The 19,508-nt window shown below is 35.5% G+C and overlaps 1 protein-coding gene across 2 annotated transcripts in view; it reads left to right on the top strand.

Moving 5' to 3' along the window:
* Positions 1-19,508, top strand: part of LOC133646801 (uncharacterized) — a 123,198-nt gene that overhangs the window by 29,985 nt on the left and 73,705 nt on the right. The window contains exon 9 of one of the 2 annotated variants that reach the window (XM_062042583.1): positions 19,308-19,417. The exons of the other annotated variant lie outside the window; for it this stretch is intronic. The gene's annotated coding sequence lies outside the window, so the exon portion shown is untranslated. The remainder of the gene's footprint in view (positions 1-19,307; positions 19,418-19,508) is intronic. 2 annotated transcript variants of the gene reach the window in all.

The following is a 19,508-nucleotide window of genomic DNA, read 5'->3' as shown; positions in this document are numbered from 1 at the left end:
ATTTTTCCTTTTTTTTTGAGAAGAATTGTTGTATATTCTTGGGTAGCATTGTGCTGCCTCCTTTATTTCACATTTATTCAACAAAGTCTCTGAGTAGTAAGCAGCTCATGATTTCATGAGAGTCAGGCGATTCATTTTGCTCCATCTAAACTGTAAATAACAATATATAAATAATAAATGTCAGTGTTTATCTCACTCTGACAACACCAACAAATCGGCTTTTGCTAATAACTGCATAAATGGAGTGTCACGGACTACTTTTACAACATGTAATAAAATAAATAGTTAATATTTGATGTCATTTACCTTCATGTGCTGCCTCCTTTATTTCACATGTATTCAACAGTTTCTGAGTAGTAAGCAGCTGTGGTCATTGCTTCGAGTCCGACTAAATACTTCATAAATATGTTTAAAAAAAAAATTCCACTTCTCGTAGCTTCGTGTATCGAAATGACGTGTGTAAAATGTATAAAAAACAATAAATTGCATATAGTTTACGGACTACGGCTGAGTAAAAACACTGCAAGATAGTTCCACTGATCAGCGTTCTTCAGCACAAAGATGCCCCACAAAAGTTCCTGCGAGTTGAAAGTTCCTTTCATTCTTCTTTCTCTCCGTTGTCTAGTTTCTAGTAATATAAATAAAACAAGAAATAGGAAAAATAAGTTGTCTTGCATACTTCGTAGTGGCAGTTGTGTTTGAAAAAGACATTTTAGGAACGCAGCAACTGTGTTTAAACAATCAGCGTTCGACAGCACAGCTGGTCGACAATAAGGTTCCAGGAACCTTCCAAAAGTCCCACCTGGCTGGCGGGAACTAAAAACAGTTCCTGAAGAACTAAATGTACCTCAGTAGTTTTTGGTGGAAACACAGTGGGAACTTTATCTACCTGGGTAAATGGTAAAGTTCCTGTGAAAGTTCCTGCAGTAAAAAAAAAGGATATGTTATTGTCTGAGCAACTAAGATATTCTATTGTGCACATTGAACCTACAGGCTGTACTCTCTCAGCACAGAGAGATAGATCGATACTCAAAGTAATATAACAGGAAGTGAATCTGCATTGCGTTTCGAACCGGACGTGGCTCACCTGCGTCCATTTTTTTTCTTTGTCATTAAAAAAAAAACTAAAACTTGTAGAAGATAAACATTTAAACACTCAATATATATATATATATATATATATATATATATATATATATATATATATATATATATATATATATATATATATATATATATATATAATATCTCCTAAGTAGCCAAACAATGTTATTATATAATATATTTTTCTGCCAAGGAAGCATATTTTCTGGCTATTTATTTTTTGTATTTCATTTAAAAAAATAAAACTTGGTTGAGAGTGTGTTTGAGTGCGTTTTTAGCACATTGAACAATATTGTGATTATAATGAAACCGTGATCATTTTGGTGACAATAACCGTGATATAAAATGTTCTAATTGTTACATTCATAATCGTAATTAAATTCAAATTCCAAAAGGGATGTTTCTGAAAAACGTATCAATTGTCAGCACTAGTATAATTACGTATACATTTCTTGTTTTCTTTCCCCCTTTGCAATTTCAAAATAAAAACTAGTGGTTTCGAACATTTATTTATTTATTTATTTATTTTATTGCAGTAAATGAATAAAAATATGTCATACACATATTTGTTTATATATGTCACTTACCAAAAATCTGTGTGTAGAAGGTTCAGTTCAGTTCAGTTCAGTTCAGTTCAGTTTCAGTTTATTTGGAACATGCATACGAAACAATGTAATGCATCACACATTTCCAGTTGTTTTATTACAGCACGTCCGAAAAGGAGTAGGAAGAAACAGAGCTTATTTAATCCTACCCCTTTTCATACCATAGCAATTGTATCCAATTCCCTTGTTCTCTGTAAAAGAATAGTGAACAAATAAATAATAAATAAATAATATACCATAGTAAGTAAACAAATATACATAAGTAATCTTTGTCTCAATAATAAAAAAAAAGGGTTCAAGATGTTCATCATAATTCTTGTTCTGTGTACTTTGTGAACACTTGTAGTTTGAACAGTCTCTTAAACTGAATCATATTGGTGCTTTGTTTGATATCTTTGGTTAATCCATTCCATAATTTAATTCCACATACTAATAAGCTAAAGGTTTTAAGTGTTGTACGCGCATACAAAGGTTTTAAATTAGATTTTTCTCTAAGGTTATATTTCTCCTCTTTTGTTGAGAAGAATTGTTGTACATTCTTGGGTAGCAGGTTATCGTTTGCTTTGTACATCAGTTTAGCTGTTTGAAAATGCACCAAATCGTTGAATTTCAATAATTGTGATTTAATAAATAAAGGGTTTGTAAGTTCTCTATGTCCAACATTATGTATTATTCTAATTGATCTTTTTTGTAACACCGTTGGTGAATGAAGCGCACATTTGTAGTTGTTTCCCCCCATATATCTACACAATAACTCAGATATGGTAACACTAGTGAGCAGTGAAGAATATGAAGTGATTTTTGGTCTAGAACATGTTTTGCTTTATTTATTATTGACGTGTTTCTTGCTACTTTATGTTGTATATTTTTAACATGAGATTTCCAGTTTATTTTATCATCTATTATTACACCCAAAAATGTAGTTTTCTTTTACCCTTTCAATATTTAGGTTAGAATATATTTAGTTGGAATTATTGTTATAAACATATTTAGTTAATATTTAGTATGCCTATACCAGGGGTGTCCAAAGTGCGGCCCGGGGGCCATTTGCGGCCCACAGCTAATTGTTTACAGGCCGGCGACACATTCTGGAAATGCTATTGCAAAAATAAATAAAAAACATTACAAAAAGTGGAATGAGTTGCAATGTTGACACAAAGCTGCCATGCAGGTTGTTTTTTTTCTTTTGTCTATCTTTATTTTTCTTTTTTTGCCATTGCTCCCAAAAAAAAAATCAATGTTATAATGAATTATTGACCTATTCAAGGCTCCTTTCTTTGACAAAAGAGCATAAAAACAAACAAAATAATAGTTGAAATGGAAAATCGACAGATATATCTGAAGTTGATCTCGTAACTTAAGTGTTGAAAGTAAAAAAAAAACTAATAAAAACGTATCCCGCTGGCCCCACCATGGACTGGACTTTCGCTGATGTGTTGGACTTTCACAATATTATGTCAGACCCACTCGACACCGAGGATGTCGTTGTGGCTTGTACAGCCCTTTGAGACACTTGTGATTTAGGGCTATATAAATAAACATTGATTGATTGATTGATTGATCTTTTTAAGGCTCTAATTACTTCATCAAACAAAGTTGTCTTTGACAGAAAAGGCATAAAACCTTTTTGTTTTTTTAAACTTTACATCAACCTGAAGTTGATATACTGTAGAGCAGGGGTCACCAACGCGGTGCCCGCGGGCAACAGGTCGCCCGTAAGGACCAGATGAGTCGCCCGCGGGCCTGTTCTAAAAAAAAATAATAATTTTTTATTTTTTATTTTTTTTATTTTTAAATTAAATCTACATAGAAAAAACACAAGATACACTTTCAATCAGTGCATCAACACAAACAACCTCCCCCATGCACACTCATCCACACCCACTCACACAAAAGGGGTTATTTATTTCTGCTACCAATATTCTGGTTCCCACAACATAGACAACACATCTGCAAGGGACACAGTCCCTGAAGCACACATGATTGTATAGCCTGCTGGTCCACTAACATTTTCATTAATTACAATTTTTTATGTAATTATTTTTATATTGTTTTACTTTCTTTTTTATCCAAGAAAATGTTTATTTATTTATCTTATTTTATTTTATTTTTTTAAAAACGGCCTTATCTTCAACAGACCAGGTTGTCAATTAAATTAGATTTGTTTAAAGGGTTTTTTAAACCAGGCCCAGTCCAGATAATGTCCAAGTCGGACTCAGCAACACACACCTTCATTCATGTACACAGAAAAAAATTAGTGAACACAACAAATTGCATATAGGTTATAAACAAAATTACATTTTCAAAATAAGCATTTATGTACAGTCCAGATTATGTCCAGGTCACTCAAATTAGGGAACACAACAACAGATATCATATAATCTATAAACATAATTATACTTTCAAAATAAGCCTTTGAGGACTTCTCATCTTTTTTTTAATGTTTTTTGGCATCATTATCGTTTTCAACCATGTAACTTTCTAAAGTTAGAAAATACTGAATAAATGTTTTAAAGAAAGTAATACTAAGTGAATATCTGTTTTTGGCCTTAAAAATAAACATTTTACCGAGTACTATAATTAAATTGACTAAATCATGATTGTCAATGAACTCTCCTAAAATAACAGAAACCACATTAAGCTACATAAACAAACCAATCCTTAAACACATTTTTTCAACTTCCACCCAAAACAAAGACACAATATGACAATACCAAAACAAATGCAGGGTGGATTCAGGCTCCTGACAACAAAATCGGCAATCATCTGACTCTGTCATATTCCATAATTTTTACATTTTCCCTGTGGGTAAGAAGTTATAAATAATTTTAATTTGAAAATAACGATTTTGCACATCAATAGTGGTTTTATAGATTAGTTTGAATATGGCATCCCATGGCAACGGGCAGTCAAAAAAGTCCTCCCATTTTCCATTTGTGTTGTATGAGGCAGCCTTCAAAGATTTCTTTCTTAAATAAAAAAAAATATATTTTTCCATTTATTTTAGTTCCTTTTTGCCAACAGGAATTTCTTATTAGAGGTTTACACACTAATAATTTAGTAGTTCCATAATTAATTATTTGTTTCCATCTTTTCCCAATTACTCCAGTTAGTTGATAAAATGAAAAGCTTGAGCAAGCATCACCATACATAGCTCTAAATTCATCATACTTCATAATTTTACCATTCTCATTGATATCATTGACAAAAATGATTCCTCTTTCAAACATATTTTCCAAAAGAAAGGCTTTCCATCTATTACAATATTAGAGTTCATCCATATTAACTGCTGCAAAATATCGTCTCTTTTTTCTGGCACATAAAATTGAAAACACCACTAAGAGTGGATTGTTTCCTTTATGAACCCCGCCATGTTTCCCAGCAGACTCTCTGGGAGGGGATCACTTGTAATCCCAGCCGAGTCATACCAAAGACTATAAAAATGGGACCCATAACCTCCCTGCTTGGCACTCAGCAACAAAGGGTTGGAGTTGGGGGTTAAATCACCAAAATGATTCCCGGGCGCGGCGCCGCTGCTGCCCACTGCTCCCCAAGGGGATGGGACAAATGCAGAGGACAAATTTCACCACATCTAGTGTGTGTGTGACAATCATTGGTACTTTAATCTTTAATCTTAATCTTAAAAAAAGGATACACTTTATTTTGATACAGTACATGTTTTTTGTCCAACAGGACATTTGTGTACCACTCAATGTTTAAATACATCTTTGGAACAATTGATGCTTTTAAAGACAGACACATAGCTTCAAGGTTGAGAAGTTTCAGGCCCCTATATTCATACTCTTTGTACAAAACCTTTCTTTTAATCTTTTCTGGTTTGCCGTTCCAGACAAAATCGAAGACCCTCCGCTCATAAATCTTAAAAAAGTTTTGTGATGGAGCTGGTAATGACAAAAACAAATAAATAAATTGAGGAATAATTAACGTGTTGGCAATAGACATTTTACCATACAAGGTTAGGGATTTCCCTTTCCATAATTGCATAATTTTGTCCAGCTTTCTTAGTCGATTATCATAATTTACTGAGCCTAGATCTTCCAGATTTTCTGGGACAACAACACCAAGTATGTTAACTGGTCCATCTGTCCACAAAACAGGCACTTTGCATTCCATTCGAAAGGACGTTCTCTTTAGATTTCCGATCCTTAACATTTTACATTTATCATAATTAAGCTTAAGGCCAGATTGCTGTGAAAATATGTCCAAAAGATTAAGAAGGTTCCGCAAACAATGAGGAAAAATCTTATCTTTGTGAATCAGCCTTTTCTGACATGAACTTCATCAAGAACAAACACAGAACACGCCTCACTGATGCACATCTGCAACTCACTCAGAGTTGCAGTGTCAAGTTACACACCAGAGTACAACACACTAGTTAACAGCATGCAATGCCAGGCTTCCCACTAACTGACAAAGAAACAGATAACAGATTTGGTGTCCAGTTCAAAGTGTGACATGATTTAAAAATTTGAGAGTTTACTTTTGTATTTTACATGAGTTATTATTTGTACAAACATGGTGCAAAGTAATTCATGATTTGTTAAAAAATGTTAGTGGCTAGCTAGTTAAAATGGGATATTGTGATTTCACAAGACTGTCTTAGAAGTGATCATTTGAAAATGTTCAATTTGAAAAATGTGCACTTAGAGAAAATATAAAAATAAAGTGTTGCATATTGATATTAATCTGTTTCTATATATATTTATTGTGAGAAATCATTAAGATGATCAGTGTTTCCACAAAGATAAATATCATTAATTATTTATAATAACAGAGTTAAAGGTAAATTGAGCAAATTGGCTACTTCTGGCAATTTATTTAAGTGTGTATCAAACTGGTAGCCCTTCGCATTAATCAGTACCCAAGAAGTAGCCCTTGGTTTCAAAAAGGTTGTTGACCCCGCTGTAGAGATTTACTGTAAGCGTTAAATAAAAAAATACGATAATAATTTGACTTGTTTTTAACATTTTAATGACTTAGACCCTTTATGGTCCCCGAGAACCTTAAAGGTTAAAAAAAACAAATCCATATATTTTGTTACTGTTTGAAAATGAAAAATATCAAAATGGCCCCCGCATGCTTTAATTTTTCTGTGTGCGGCCCTCAGTGGAAAAAGTTTGGACACCGCTGGCCTATACCATATACATTGTAAAAAATTGACTTTTTGCACATTTCACAGTAAGACTTCCTGATGTTTTCTTAATGGAAAAAGTAGAAATCATATATATTTTAAAAGTTTGTGAAAGTGTCGAAAATTTAATTCAAATGGTATGTTCGTTTGCCTCAGCGCCTGTTATATATCCACTCTAAATCCCAATGCACAATCTCCTTATTTCCACTCTTCATGCCCCCTAAAAGGCGTTAAAAGTAGTCGAGCGGCCCGGAGTTCTCTTCCCTGCAGTTTTGTGTGCGGCTTCCCTATTTTCCCCAGAGCGGCCGCTGGGAGGTTAAGAGGGAAAGGGCCAATGGAGTCGCGTTTAGTAAGAAGTGTGGGATCACGGGGGCCAGCTGGCGGGGTGATGGGAAGCGTAATTGTGCCCACTGCGTGGATAGGTTGGAGGGGTGAGAGGATGGGGTGAGAAGCCCCAGAAAAAAAAAGGGGAGGGGCGGGGACACCTCAATTACCTGTGCTCCCTCTGACCCCGCTCTCCCTCTCTGTCTGGGAGGCGGGGCTCCTTTCCACAGGCAGATGCACATCCCCCTCCTTTGTTCCACATTGCATCGGCTCCTCTCTGCAAGTCGCGGAAACTTAATAATCTTTGCTTTTATTTATTTATAAAAAAAAACAAAAAAACATTTCTTTGTCATGTCTCCATGTTTGATCCGGCAACTTGTCCAGATTAAAGATGGAATAAAAAGCACATTTACCTGAAGCGAGCGCTTCTCTCAAACATATTCAGCGGGTTACGTGCAGCTGTCGTGCTTGATTTGGCCGCTCCTGCTGGGCCTCATACAGTAAGTGACAAGGGAGTGCTGTAAAATCAATGCTTCACAGGAGTGTGATGTCTTAATAAACTCCCTGTGTTGTTCAGACAGGAAAGCTAGACGTGTACGAGGCGGACTACAGCGCCGGCCCTTTGTGAGCCTGTCAAGCCGGAGCCCTCAAAAGCAGATGAAGCTGTCAGATTATTAATATATTTATACTGACAGGGACCGAGACCCTCCCCTCTTTTAGCGTCTCTCCCAAAAAATGTATGTATATACACCGGGCTTCAAAGGCGGCGGGGGCCACGAGGTTGGACGCGAGGTCAAAGGACAAATACATTTTGAAAGCAAATTCTCAACCTGTTTTTCTTACTGGCGTGGCGGCCCCGCTCGGCCGCGGCCATTCAGCCGCAACTTAGTCTGAATTGGCAGCGGCTTTCAAAGCGCTTGGCAGCCCGGTGATCCTCGGGAGCTCGCAGCTGACATCTCTCCGGGCTCGTCTATGCTCAGGGGTCACGGCGCGAGCCCTGACTCCCAGGACCCGCTCACTCAGGCGCTGCCGCGAGTCAGTCCCACAGACCCAAATTAAAATGTGAAAAGCTGCGCCGCTGAAGGCATTCCTCGCCCCCCGTGGCATTTTGCTTCTCTCCCTGACAGTTCCTCTGAGACGGCTTTTTCTTTCATGTTCCTCTTCTCCCTTTAGATTATTTAACAACATGTGAACAGAGCTGTCAGGGAGAAGACGCGCTTGATCGACAGAGCGCGGGAGTGGCGCAGTCAACACGGGGTTAAATTCGATTTTCTGCGTGTTCCACGGTGGCCGTCTCCAACCAGTTATTGCCCGGGCTTGATGTTTTTTGATGGATCAATTATCCATTATAGCATGTTGCCGGGCCAACTATGACACCTGTCACAATCTTCCATTAGGGGAAGGAAATTGAAATAATTTAATGACAGCTAATTTCGTCTTTGTTTTGAATCTCATTATGGATCCAGTAATTGTGTTCCATGGCGGGCAGGAGGGGGGGAAGGAAAGTGAAAAGTGACGCAAAGCAGCTCCTATAGAGCTATTAATTTGATATGCCAGTGTTGACGGCACAGCAGATAAACCATTCTATCTGATTGGTGGAAAAAAAACTAAAGTTTATTTTTGGACTCCTACTCTCTAGATCAGAGGTGTCAAACGTACGGCCCGAGGGCCGGATCAGGCCAGCAAACAGGTTTTATCTGGCCCGCAGGATGAGTTTGCGAAGTATAAAAATGTACCTGAAATTTTTGAATGAAAGAAACAGCTGTTCTATATGTGTCCACTGGATGTCGCAATAGCAATTCTTTGTATCTTTGTAGATGATGCTACATATGTACAAAATAAACCACGTTAGTACATCAGTCGAGGAAAATGATCAAACTACATAAATAACATACTGTAATTTGATTGAAAATTAACACCAATGAGTTGACTGATGAACATTATCGCATAATTTATTCAGAAAATATAAATAATGACAAATAACGACGGAATACTATTAACCGCAACATGTAAGTGTACAAAAAACAACAACATTATGATTTGTACATTTTCAGAATGTGCTTGTTCTATTTTTAAACGAAGAAAACAATCCGAAGTTGTCTTTATTTTTAAGTTATCGTGCCGTGATTTTACCAGTCCGGCCCACTTGGGAGTAGGTTTTTCTCCATGTGGCCCCCAATCTAAAATGAGTTTGAGACCCCTGTTCTAGATGAGTGTAATGCAGTAAATAATAGTAGTGATGTGCAGATCCATACCAGATCAAAATACTGATACTTTTGATAATATAGTTATTTGAAATTATGCAGTTTTTCTTAACCCCTAACAGGGCCGCCTAAAAATATCTGTTCCTCAACTGTGGTCGGTATGGGCTGCAGTGGTAATTCACTTTTCCACCACTTGTGGCAGTAATGACAATATCAAACGAACAGAAAAAGTCTTGGGCTAAATTCAAAGAAAAGTTTCTTAAGCACAAACATTATGACTGAAGTGCTGAAGCTGTATTTTAATTTGCATTTTAATTTTATTGACAGATTATTTAAAAAACATATGTTATTTATTATTAATTTAGTTAGAATGTAATTATTATAAGCACTTTGTATTTGCATTTACTTTTCAGTACCTTCTTTTCAAAAATATTTGATTAGTATTTATTTTGCAATCAGCCTGACCTAAACCTTGATGATAATAATTGTGATCAACACATGCTTTCATATCATTTTACAAGGTTTATCCTGTTAAACTGTAAGTAGCTTACATATAATAATTGAAAATAATTAGATAATGTTATTTGTTAACAGGAAGACGGTGTAAAGTAACTAAATCATTGAGATCTTGTCAAAATAAAACACGATTGGTGGGAACTACTTTTTCTTCGCCTAAGTAGGTACGTAACGGGCACACTGGGATGTGCTCAGTCACTCAGTCTGTCATTTGTTTATTTAATAAAATTACTTGCAATTAAAATGAGCCACTCAGTATTATAAAACGGTAAAAGTATATTTTTATTATAGGCTATTTGGAGACACTACATACAGAGTTGAATATAAATAAGATAACACATTCAGTGCAGAGTAATGCCATCATTTGTTTCGCCCTTTGATTTTATATAATTTTAAGATGAGACCTCAGGAGCAGCAACACTTGAAATACACTACTTTTTAAATTTTACCTGATACATTAAGGATATTTGCACAAAGTATCGGATCGGTATCGCCCATACCAGCCTGAATTTTACTCGGTATCAAAAAGAACATTTGTAGTATTGTACATCAGTAAGGAAAGGGTTTTCCAAAGTTTTTGTGGTCACTGGTCAACTTTTATTTATTCAGAGTAAGACTATTTTACCATTTATGTGTGTGACAATACATGTTACACATTTAGGTAAGTTTTGGTCTTGAGCTAAAACTTGTTTTGGATACTAATTTACATATAATACAAACAGACTGGTGCAACTATTATTAATAGGGGTGTAGCGGTTACTTTTTCGGTTTGGCAAGGGAGCAAAATGCAAAACAAAACTGGTTAGCTTTTGTTAAAACGGCTTCAATGATAAAAAAAAATAAAAAAATTTGAACTGCATATTGGTAATTATTAGATACAATTATCAAAAAATTAAAATAATGACAAATAAAAATACACGTAGTGGTCCCTCTCCAAACCATGCTTCAAAGTGTGGGACTTCACTCAGTTACAGATAATGCAGGGAATAAAATAAACAAATCGGCTAAATATATTTGGCCTAAATTGTGAATTGTATTTATATAGCACTTTTCTCTAGTGCAGGGGTCACCAACCTTTTTGAAACCAAGAGCTACTTCTTGGGCACTGATTAATGCGAAGGGCTACCAGTTTGATACACACTTAAATAAATTGCCAAAAATAGCCAATTTGCTCAATTTACTTTTAACTCTATGTTATTATTAATAATTAATGATATTTATATTTGTGGAAACACTGATCATCTTAATGATTTCTCACAATAAATATATATAGAAACAGATAAATATCAATATGCAAAACTTTATTTTTATATTTTCTCTAAGTGCACATTTTTCAAATTGAACATTTTCAAATGATCACTTCTAAGACAGTCTTGTGAAATCACAATATCCCATTTTTAAATAGCTAGCCACTAATAATTTTTAACAAATCATGAATTACTTTGCACCATGTTTGTACAGATAATAACTCATGTAAAATACAAAAGTCAACTCTCAAATTTTTAAATAAATCATGTCACACTTTGAACTGGACACCAAATCTGTTATCTGTTTCTTTGTCAGTTAGTGAAGACCAAGTCTTTAAAATATTTTCTTGGATTTTCAAATTCTATTTGAGTTTTGTCTCTCTTAGAATTAAAAATGTCAAGCAAAGCGAGACCAGCTTGCTAGTAAATAAATACAATTAAAAAAAATAGAGGCAGCTCACTGGTAAGTGCTGCTATTTGAGCTATTGTTAGAACAGGCCAGCGGGCTACTCATCTGGTCCTTACGGGCTACCTGGTGCCCGCGGGCACCGCGTTGGTGACCCCTGCTCTAGTGACTCAAAGTGCTTTACATAGTGAAACCCATTATCTATAAGCTACATTTAAACCAGTGTGGGTGGCACTGGGAGCAGGTGGGTAAAGTGTTTTGCCCAAGGACACAACGGCAGTGACTCGGATGGCGGAAGTGGGGATCGAACCTGGAACCCTCAAGTTACTGGCACGGCCACTCTCCCAACCGAGCTATACCGCCTCAAATTAAGCGTTGTCAAGGATACAAATGGCTAAATTAACTAAAACTATCAAAACTAGAGTAGTATTGACCACTAGATGAAACCGTGGCTCCTGAAGTCAGTATAGTAAATGTATGATTTTATTTATTTATTATGTCTTCTATGCTGTAAAAAAAAATGTTTGATCAATTTGAAGTAATGCACTATAAAAACAATCACTCAAGGTTTTTTTACGTTGAAAAAAATGGCAGCTCAGTGGCCAGAATTTTACTGTAAGAATAACAATGGTACCGTTTTCCATTTACAGTGATTGCGTGTAAAAAACACTGTAAATGTTACAGTAAAATTCTGGCAACTGAGCTTTTTTTTGTTTTGTTTTTTTGCTGTAAAATCTACAGATTTTTTTTGTATTTTTCAGTATGTAATGGATTCAACAAGTGTAAAGGGGACTATGTGGTTGTTGTTTAATGTTTAGAAGGCTCTCATAATGTTAAGCGTATTTAGAAGGTCCTAAATATTTCAATTTTTTATGCTCCAGCTATGAACATATTACATTTATAATCAGGCATTCCTCATTCGTGGAAATGAATGTACCACGGTCAGGCCGCAATCAATTAACAATAATAGATAAGTATTTTTAGGAAAATTCCACAATGCTGGCAAGTGGCTACATTTTAATTTAATTTTGAGCCCTTCCATTACAAAAAATGTTTGAGGATTTTTACTTAACGTAAAAAATTGTTATACTTTTTAAATAAAATTAGAATTTTACTTGATGCATGTTTTAATAGAAAATTAAGTGTTCAATCATTTTCAGTGCAGAATTAGACATTTAACATAAAAAACATAAAGTGTTATATTTTCCCTACACTACGCTGATCCCAGTATGTTTACAAACCCAACAATAATGCAGTGGGAAGCAGGGAGACTGTCTGGGGAAATGTTGTATTGTTATCAGTGATATTGCAGGAATGGGCTAGGACTATGTATGTGATGTCATATGAAGCTCCCTGTAATTTGGCCCCTCAGCTAAGCGTGGCATCTGCATATAGGAATAATTATTCAACTTTTAGGAAATTAAAGTTCGTTGAGTTTCAGCTTTTAGCCTTGTTCCTGATTTCTGCTAAACAATGTCGGCCTTGCCTTTGTCTTATCCGCTTCTTTTTGTGTTTATGTGTGTATATATGTATATTTGTATGTATATATGTATATAAATAAATGTATACGCAAATATATTTATATATATATAAATAAATGTATACAAATAAATGTATACATATAAATATGTGTGTGTACAAGTGTATATATGTATGTATATATATTTATATATGTACAGTATGTATGTATATATGTGTATATATTTATGTATGCATATGAAGCTCCCTGTTATTTGGCCCCTCAGCTAAGCGTGGGATCTGCATACTGGAATAATTATTTAACTTTTAGGAAATTAAAGTTCCTTGAGTTACAGCTTTTAGCCTCGTTCCCGATTTCTGCTAAACAATGTCGTCCTTGCCTTTGTCTTGTCCGCTTCTTTTTGTTTGGAAAGTGAAGCGTTACCAAATAGGGACAATGGAAGATAGTTTTTAAGCTCTGGCTCCTCCTTGGCAATATTGCTAGCACCGATACTTTTGTATTAGCAGTATTGTATTTGTTTACAGTATAGACTTAAGGCAGTTAAACTTCCTGCCCCTCCTTTGTGTCTTGTGGGAACTCGCCTCTGTAAAGTTTAGTGCTAGCACTATGCATATTATATTTTGGTAAGAACTTACAGACCAGACGGCTATGACTTATTTTAATGCAGTAATAATGATTAGAAATGCACAGAAATGTGATGTTAATATATTAGTATATATTGATATAAATATGTATATATTTTTTCAGTGTTTTTCTTTTTCTTTATGATGGCGTATTATCTGATCATGCCACCAGAAGAGTGTAGATGAGGACAAAAGGCGCTGGCATGTGAATAGCTGTGATATGCTCGTCAGCAACATGTGAGAAAGCTGCGTGGGAGCGTCTTATGGCTACATGTGTGCATATACTTGAATTTGCAAGCTAAGAGCCTTATTGGGATTACCACCGGCTTCGTTCTCCTCGTTGGTATCATAAAGAGGAAAAGGGAATAGATGCGTCTCTCTTCCTTTATTTTTTTGTTGTTTTCCAGGGGGTTGAGTAAGCTCTATGTCAATGGTTTGGGATTGAATTGCCTTGGATAGCTCCCCTCATTCCACGGAATGATCTCAGACCTCATTTAGTGGGCAGCTCAGGATCCAAAGCATACAAGGCTGTCTCCTCTGCATAGAATGTGTGAAATAGATAGAGCCAGCCATCCCTCAGATGTGCTGAAGTAATCTTCAGCCAGAGCTGGTCCAGCAGGCCTCACCCCTAAAGGGATTGATGCAGTGTCAGAACCTTTGGCTCCGGGGTCATCCTCTCTTCTTGCCTGGCCGATCTGACAAAAGCCGAATTTCTTTCCCCTCGCTATTCGTTTCTCCTTTTTTTTTTCTTCTTCTTCTTCTTGAATTCATCAGCGCGGAGCGGCATGAGACGTGAATGAAACATTTTCATTAGAAGGGAGGAGAATCCCATGCCAGGATCCGATCTAAACCTCTTTTTCTTTTTTTTTTTGTTCTTTCTACTTGCCCCAGCTGTCACTGGGTGCGGAATGTGGCGAGCTGATTGAAATCAGCACTATGTGTCAGGGCCGTCATATCTCCCGAAGACATAAAACATGCAGAAACATCAATAAGCAACAGGCCGCTGACAGCTTTCAGGCTGCCATGGTGGCGAGGAAGGATGAGGGGAAGGTTAGGGCTCTTGGGGGGTGGGTAGGTGTGTGTGCGTGTGTGTGCGCGTGTGTGTGTGTGTGTGTGTGTGTGTGTGTGTGTGTGTGTGTGTGGTTGAAGTGTCTTCTTCAGGCTTCACTGAAACCCGCCAAAGACAAGATAAAGTCTATCAGGTTATCGCCTAGTTCAAGTTGCTTCTCGGACAGCAGGGCCATGGGGACGATCCGTGTCAGAGGATCCATGTTGTGTGTGTCAGGTGTGCACTGTTGGGAGGGGCCAACAACACCCGGCCAACTATAAGCGGATATGATTGAATGCATGCGGAATTATTTTGTGTCCTGAATTATTTGTAGAGGTGGGGGGAAAATTTGTTCTTAGATGCATCGCAATTTGGTCATGGACGATTATAGTAATCGATTTATGTATTGTAAATAAAATAATGTTCTAAAAAATGTGTCTGACTGCAGCAAGCACCGAGAGATCCGACCAGCTCCTTTATTATAGGGCACTTATGTTCCAGTTTTACACACATTTCTATTAATTTAATAAATGTGATGGGAATTTCTTATTACAAATGCACTGTTTTTAAAAGTTGCAAGTGATAAATGCTTATTTAGTGAAACAAAAACACATTTTTAATTAAATCGTTGCTCCTGAATCGTAATCGAATCGTGAGATGGCCAAAAATTCCCGCTTATTTATTTGTGTGATCTAATATCAATGTACACAATGTTACACTCTAATTAAAGTCAGCTTTATTATAGTCAAGAAATTGGGCAAAACACGGGAACTTTGCTGCATAAAATACAGGTAAAAACCCCAAAATATAAATACAAGTTTGCTCATGTCAGCAATTCAACTTCAAACTGTGAAACTAATATATGATATAAACTCATTACATGCAGAGTGAGGAATGTCAATCCTTTATTTGTTATAATTGTGATTACAGTTTGGAAACCTCAAATTTGCGGCGATTTTCACTTCAAGGTTTTTTTTATGAACTGTAAGCCATAGTCATCAAAATTATATCAAAATAAGGATTAAAATATCTGTTATGAGCCTATATCATTAATTAGTTTCGCTATGTACAGTAAATCTATAGTAACCTTTGCACGATATTCTATGTTTTTGACTTTCGCCTGTACACGATGGTGGTATAGAGCCACAGTAAAACTGTAAAATGTTTGATTTTGTACAAATGATAAAATAATGACATTTAGGGCTGAATGTTGGAAAGGAATTCACTACACGATACATATCTTAATGTAATATTATTTCATTGCATTTATGGTTAACAGTGAATTGTAATAAATATTCGCCACATGATATAACACAATTACCTATTCATTTATTAATTGATTTTTTCCATACAAGTTGATAAATAACTTGCGTTGAAATCATAAGTCAGGGTGGCATGCAGATATTTGTTTATTTTTATTTTAACAAAAAACTTTGTTTTTTGCATGAAAAAGTGGCTTAAGGAAAATCAGAAGTGTGGGCACTAGAACTGGGTGTAGCATGGACAAATGGGGCCAATTATTCTCAATGTGTTTTTATTTTTGTACTTGTCTTAATCCTTTTGTATGTTTTTTACACATTTCTCAATTTAAAAAAATAAATCCTAACCAGGGACAAGGGTCGCAAATTAGCCTGTGGCTAGAAGTCTTATGTACTTTGACATTGGTTACCTATGGGTAGCAATGTTTAATTGTACTGTCCCTGTCAAATAAATACATAAATAAATAGATAAAATAAATGATCAGATAATATTTACATGTAAAAGACATACAATTGTATGCTTTTTTTTTTGTCAGAAAAATGAAGTGCTTTATTGGTAGAATTATTTCAAGGCTTCCGTAGGCCACTTAAAATGATGTGGCGGGCCAGATCTTGCCTTTGAGTTGTTTTTTTGATATGGCGATATATTGCGATATTGTTACAGCCATATTCTCTGATCAATTGAAATGAAGCTTAGAGTACAAGTCCTTACATGTACACTAGATGACATAATTCCTTGGATAAACTGAGGCCAAAAAACAATGTAGTTCAAATAATATATTTCCCTTGGATGCAATTGTACAGAAAGTGGATCAAGGATCTTGACACTTAAATGTAAAATAAACTGTTAACTTCTTGTTCTGTGTTGCTCACCACTAACCTTTGCAGAGTGGAGGTTACAGAAGTTATCTTTCAGTTACAGTCGGCCTAAAACATGATCTTTTATTTTTTTGTTCAAAATGTAAAAACTTTTTTTTTAAATCGATATTAAACACTACTTGAAAAAATGCCCCTCTTAAAAATAGTAAAATAAATAATAATAATGCAAGTGATATTTGCTTGTAATTAGCAAACAAAATCTGCCAATAGAACAAGTCAAAATTGTCTTGCAAAGATTTCTTAAAACAAGATGTTATTTTTAGAATTAAAAACCTTTAGTGATTTTTAAATTACCAATTATAATGTATTAGCTATACTTACTAGTGTTGTAAAGTTGTGTGTCTTATAACTAGCTAGTGATGATCAGTGATAACTAGTGATTGCCCAAAATCAAGTTGTTATACCTCACTGAAAAATTACTATTCAGGGTATTTGGACTTGTATTAAGTTTTAAATATGTTGACTAGAAATTAGAAATATATATTTGCTGAGATCTACTTTTTCCAGTGTATCGTTATAAAAAATAATGCGATATTTTCCTATATTGAAATGTTTCCCAATTAATTAAATGCAGAATAACAATCCATACAAACAATGCAAGTTTAGGTGACAGTTTATTGTCAAATTATTACAAACTATGAAACTATATTTTTAGGCAGCTGCATCATTTGTTTTGTACATGTTGTTCAACAAGTTTCAATGAGAAACATGTACAATTCAACATTTCTAAATAACAGTATGTAGAAGTAGAGCTCATTTAGTTCAACTCCTTTTCCATGTGTCAGCAATTACTTGTTCACTTGCTGTGTTTAAATGTTAACATTTGAAAAGATAATAAAGAACGGCAGGAAATAAAATAAAAATGAGGGAAAAAAATATAAATTGAAAATATAGAGTAAAATAAGATTACTAAATGGACTACATGTTGGTACAAGCTGAACATTAAGATCAAAATAAGGAATAACAATTGTAGAGAAAGCACACCATCTAATTGCCCGCTATTCTTGAAGCTTTAAGCTCTGAATAGTAAGTGTAGTTTGAAAAATGTAAACATAATCATTGAAACTGTTATCACACTGCAAAAGTATATTTTAAAAAAAGTATTCAATGACATTAGATACAGATGTTATGGTGTACAGTAATACTTTGCATACTGTGTATTGGGGAATCCCAACAATTTCCCAGCATGCTACACAAATTAGCATCTAAAGCAGGGGTGTCAAACGTACGGCCCGAGGGCCAGGTCAGGCCCACGAACAGATTTTATTCGGCCCATGGGATGAGTTTGCTAAGTATAAAAATGAGCCGAAATGTTTTTAATGAAAGAAACTGCTGTTCTAAATGTGTCCACTAGATGTCACAATAGCAATTATTTGTATCTTTGTAGATTATGCTGCATATGTAAAAAAATAAAATAAACCACATGTTAATGCACCAGTCGAGAAAAATGAGCAAACTACATAAATAACATTCTTTAATTTGATTTTGATATAATTTGTTTATCTTAATTGAAAATTAACACCAATGAGTTGGTTGATGAACATTATCACATAATTTATTTAGTATAAATAACAACAAATAAAGATAGAATACTAATAACCCCAACATGTAAGTGTAAAAAAAAAAAAACAGTATGGATGGATGGACTATGATGTGTACATTTTCAGAATGTGCTTGTTGTATTTTTAAACAAACAAAACAATCTGAAGCTGTCTTTATTTTTAAGTTATCGTGCTGTGATTTTACCAGTCCGGCCCACTTGGGAGTAGATTTTTATACATGTGGCCCCCAATCTAAAATGAGTTTGACACCCCTGATCTAAAGTAACCAAAATAGTTTCTCCACAACACAGGCATTTAACTAACAATTATTTAAAACTAACGTGAATCAAAAATATTTTTTTGCAGGGAATCATGTTCTGTATGGACATTCAATTATCCTGCAAGATTTTACGCCCATTCAAATTAAACATATGATCCATTTTAGGTTTCAATATTGTAGGTTTGGTGAACAGGAAGTTGTTGCACCCACTACATATTTGTGAACCAACCTGTTTGTGCCACATGCTTGGAGACTGGATTGATGATGGAGTGAGGCGTGTGTGTTTTAATCGACTAATGGGAGGTAAAGGTTGCATCCTACTCAGACACCTCCTCTCACTTCTGCTAATGAGCAAAGTTTTTAGCCTGCAGGAAGTGCTGAGTCTCCTGTTTCTCTCACCTGGTTTAATCGCCGTCACAGTGCAGCGTTCCGACTACCTGTTAGAAATTCTGAAAGCCAGACTCTGCTGAGGTGATGCCACCAGTAATTAACGTGACAGAGTTTTGGCAGAAGTTTAAGTCGTCCTTGCTTAAGCTAAAGTTGAAGCCTATTATTTTTGTGTTGCTGACTAGCTGGACAGGAGCCCATCTGCATATCAAATGTGACTCCTATTATTTTATGTCTCTCTCCTCTAACTAGCGACGCCTCGCAGCACTCCTCCATGTTCTCCTCCATCTGCCTCCTGTCCATTGATCAGCCTTGCAAGGCATCAGTCTGTTTCACATCTGCTACAAGTTGCAGCAGCTCAGGTAAACTATGTGTGCTGCTCTCCACCCCCTATTGATCTTCATGTCCACCTGCAAGAACATCTGTTTGGCCGTGTCTTTTGTCAGCGCCTTC

The sequence above is a fragment of the Entelurus aequoreus genome, linkage group LG03 (genome assembly GCF_033978785.1).
Source record: "Entelurus aequoreus isolate RoL-2023_Sb linkage group LG03, RoL_Eaeq_v1.1, whole genome shotgun sequence".
In the NCBI taxonomy this organism is placed as follows: domain Eukaryota; kingdom Metazoa; phylum Chordata; class Actinopteri; order Syngnathiformes; family Syngnathidae; genus Entelurus; species Entelurus aequoreus.
Note: the sequence above shows the minus strand (reverse complement) of the source record. Positions and strands in the feature narration are given on the sequence as shown.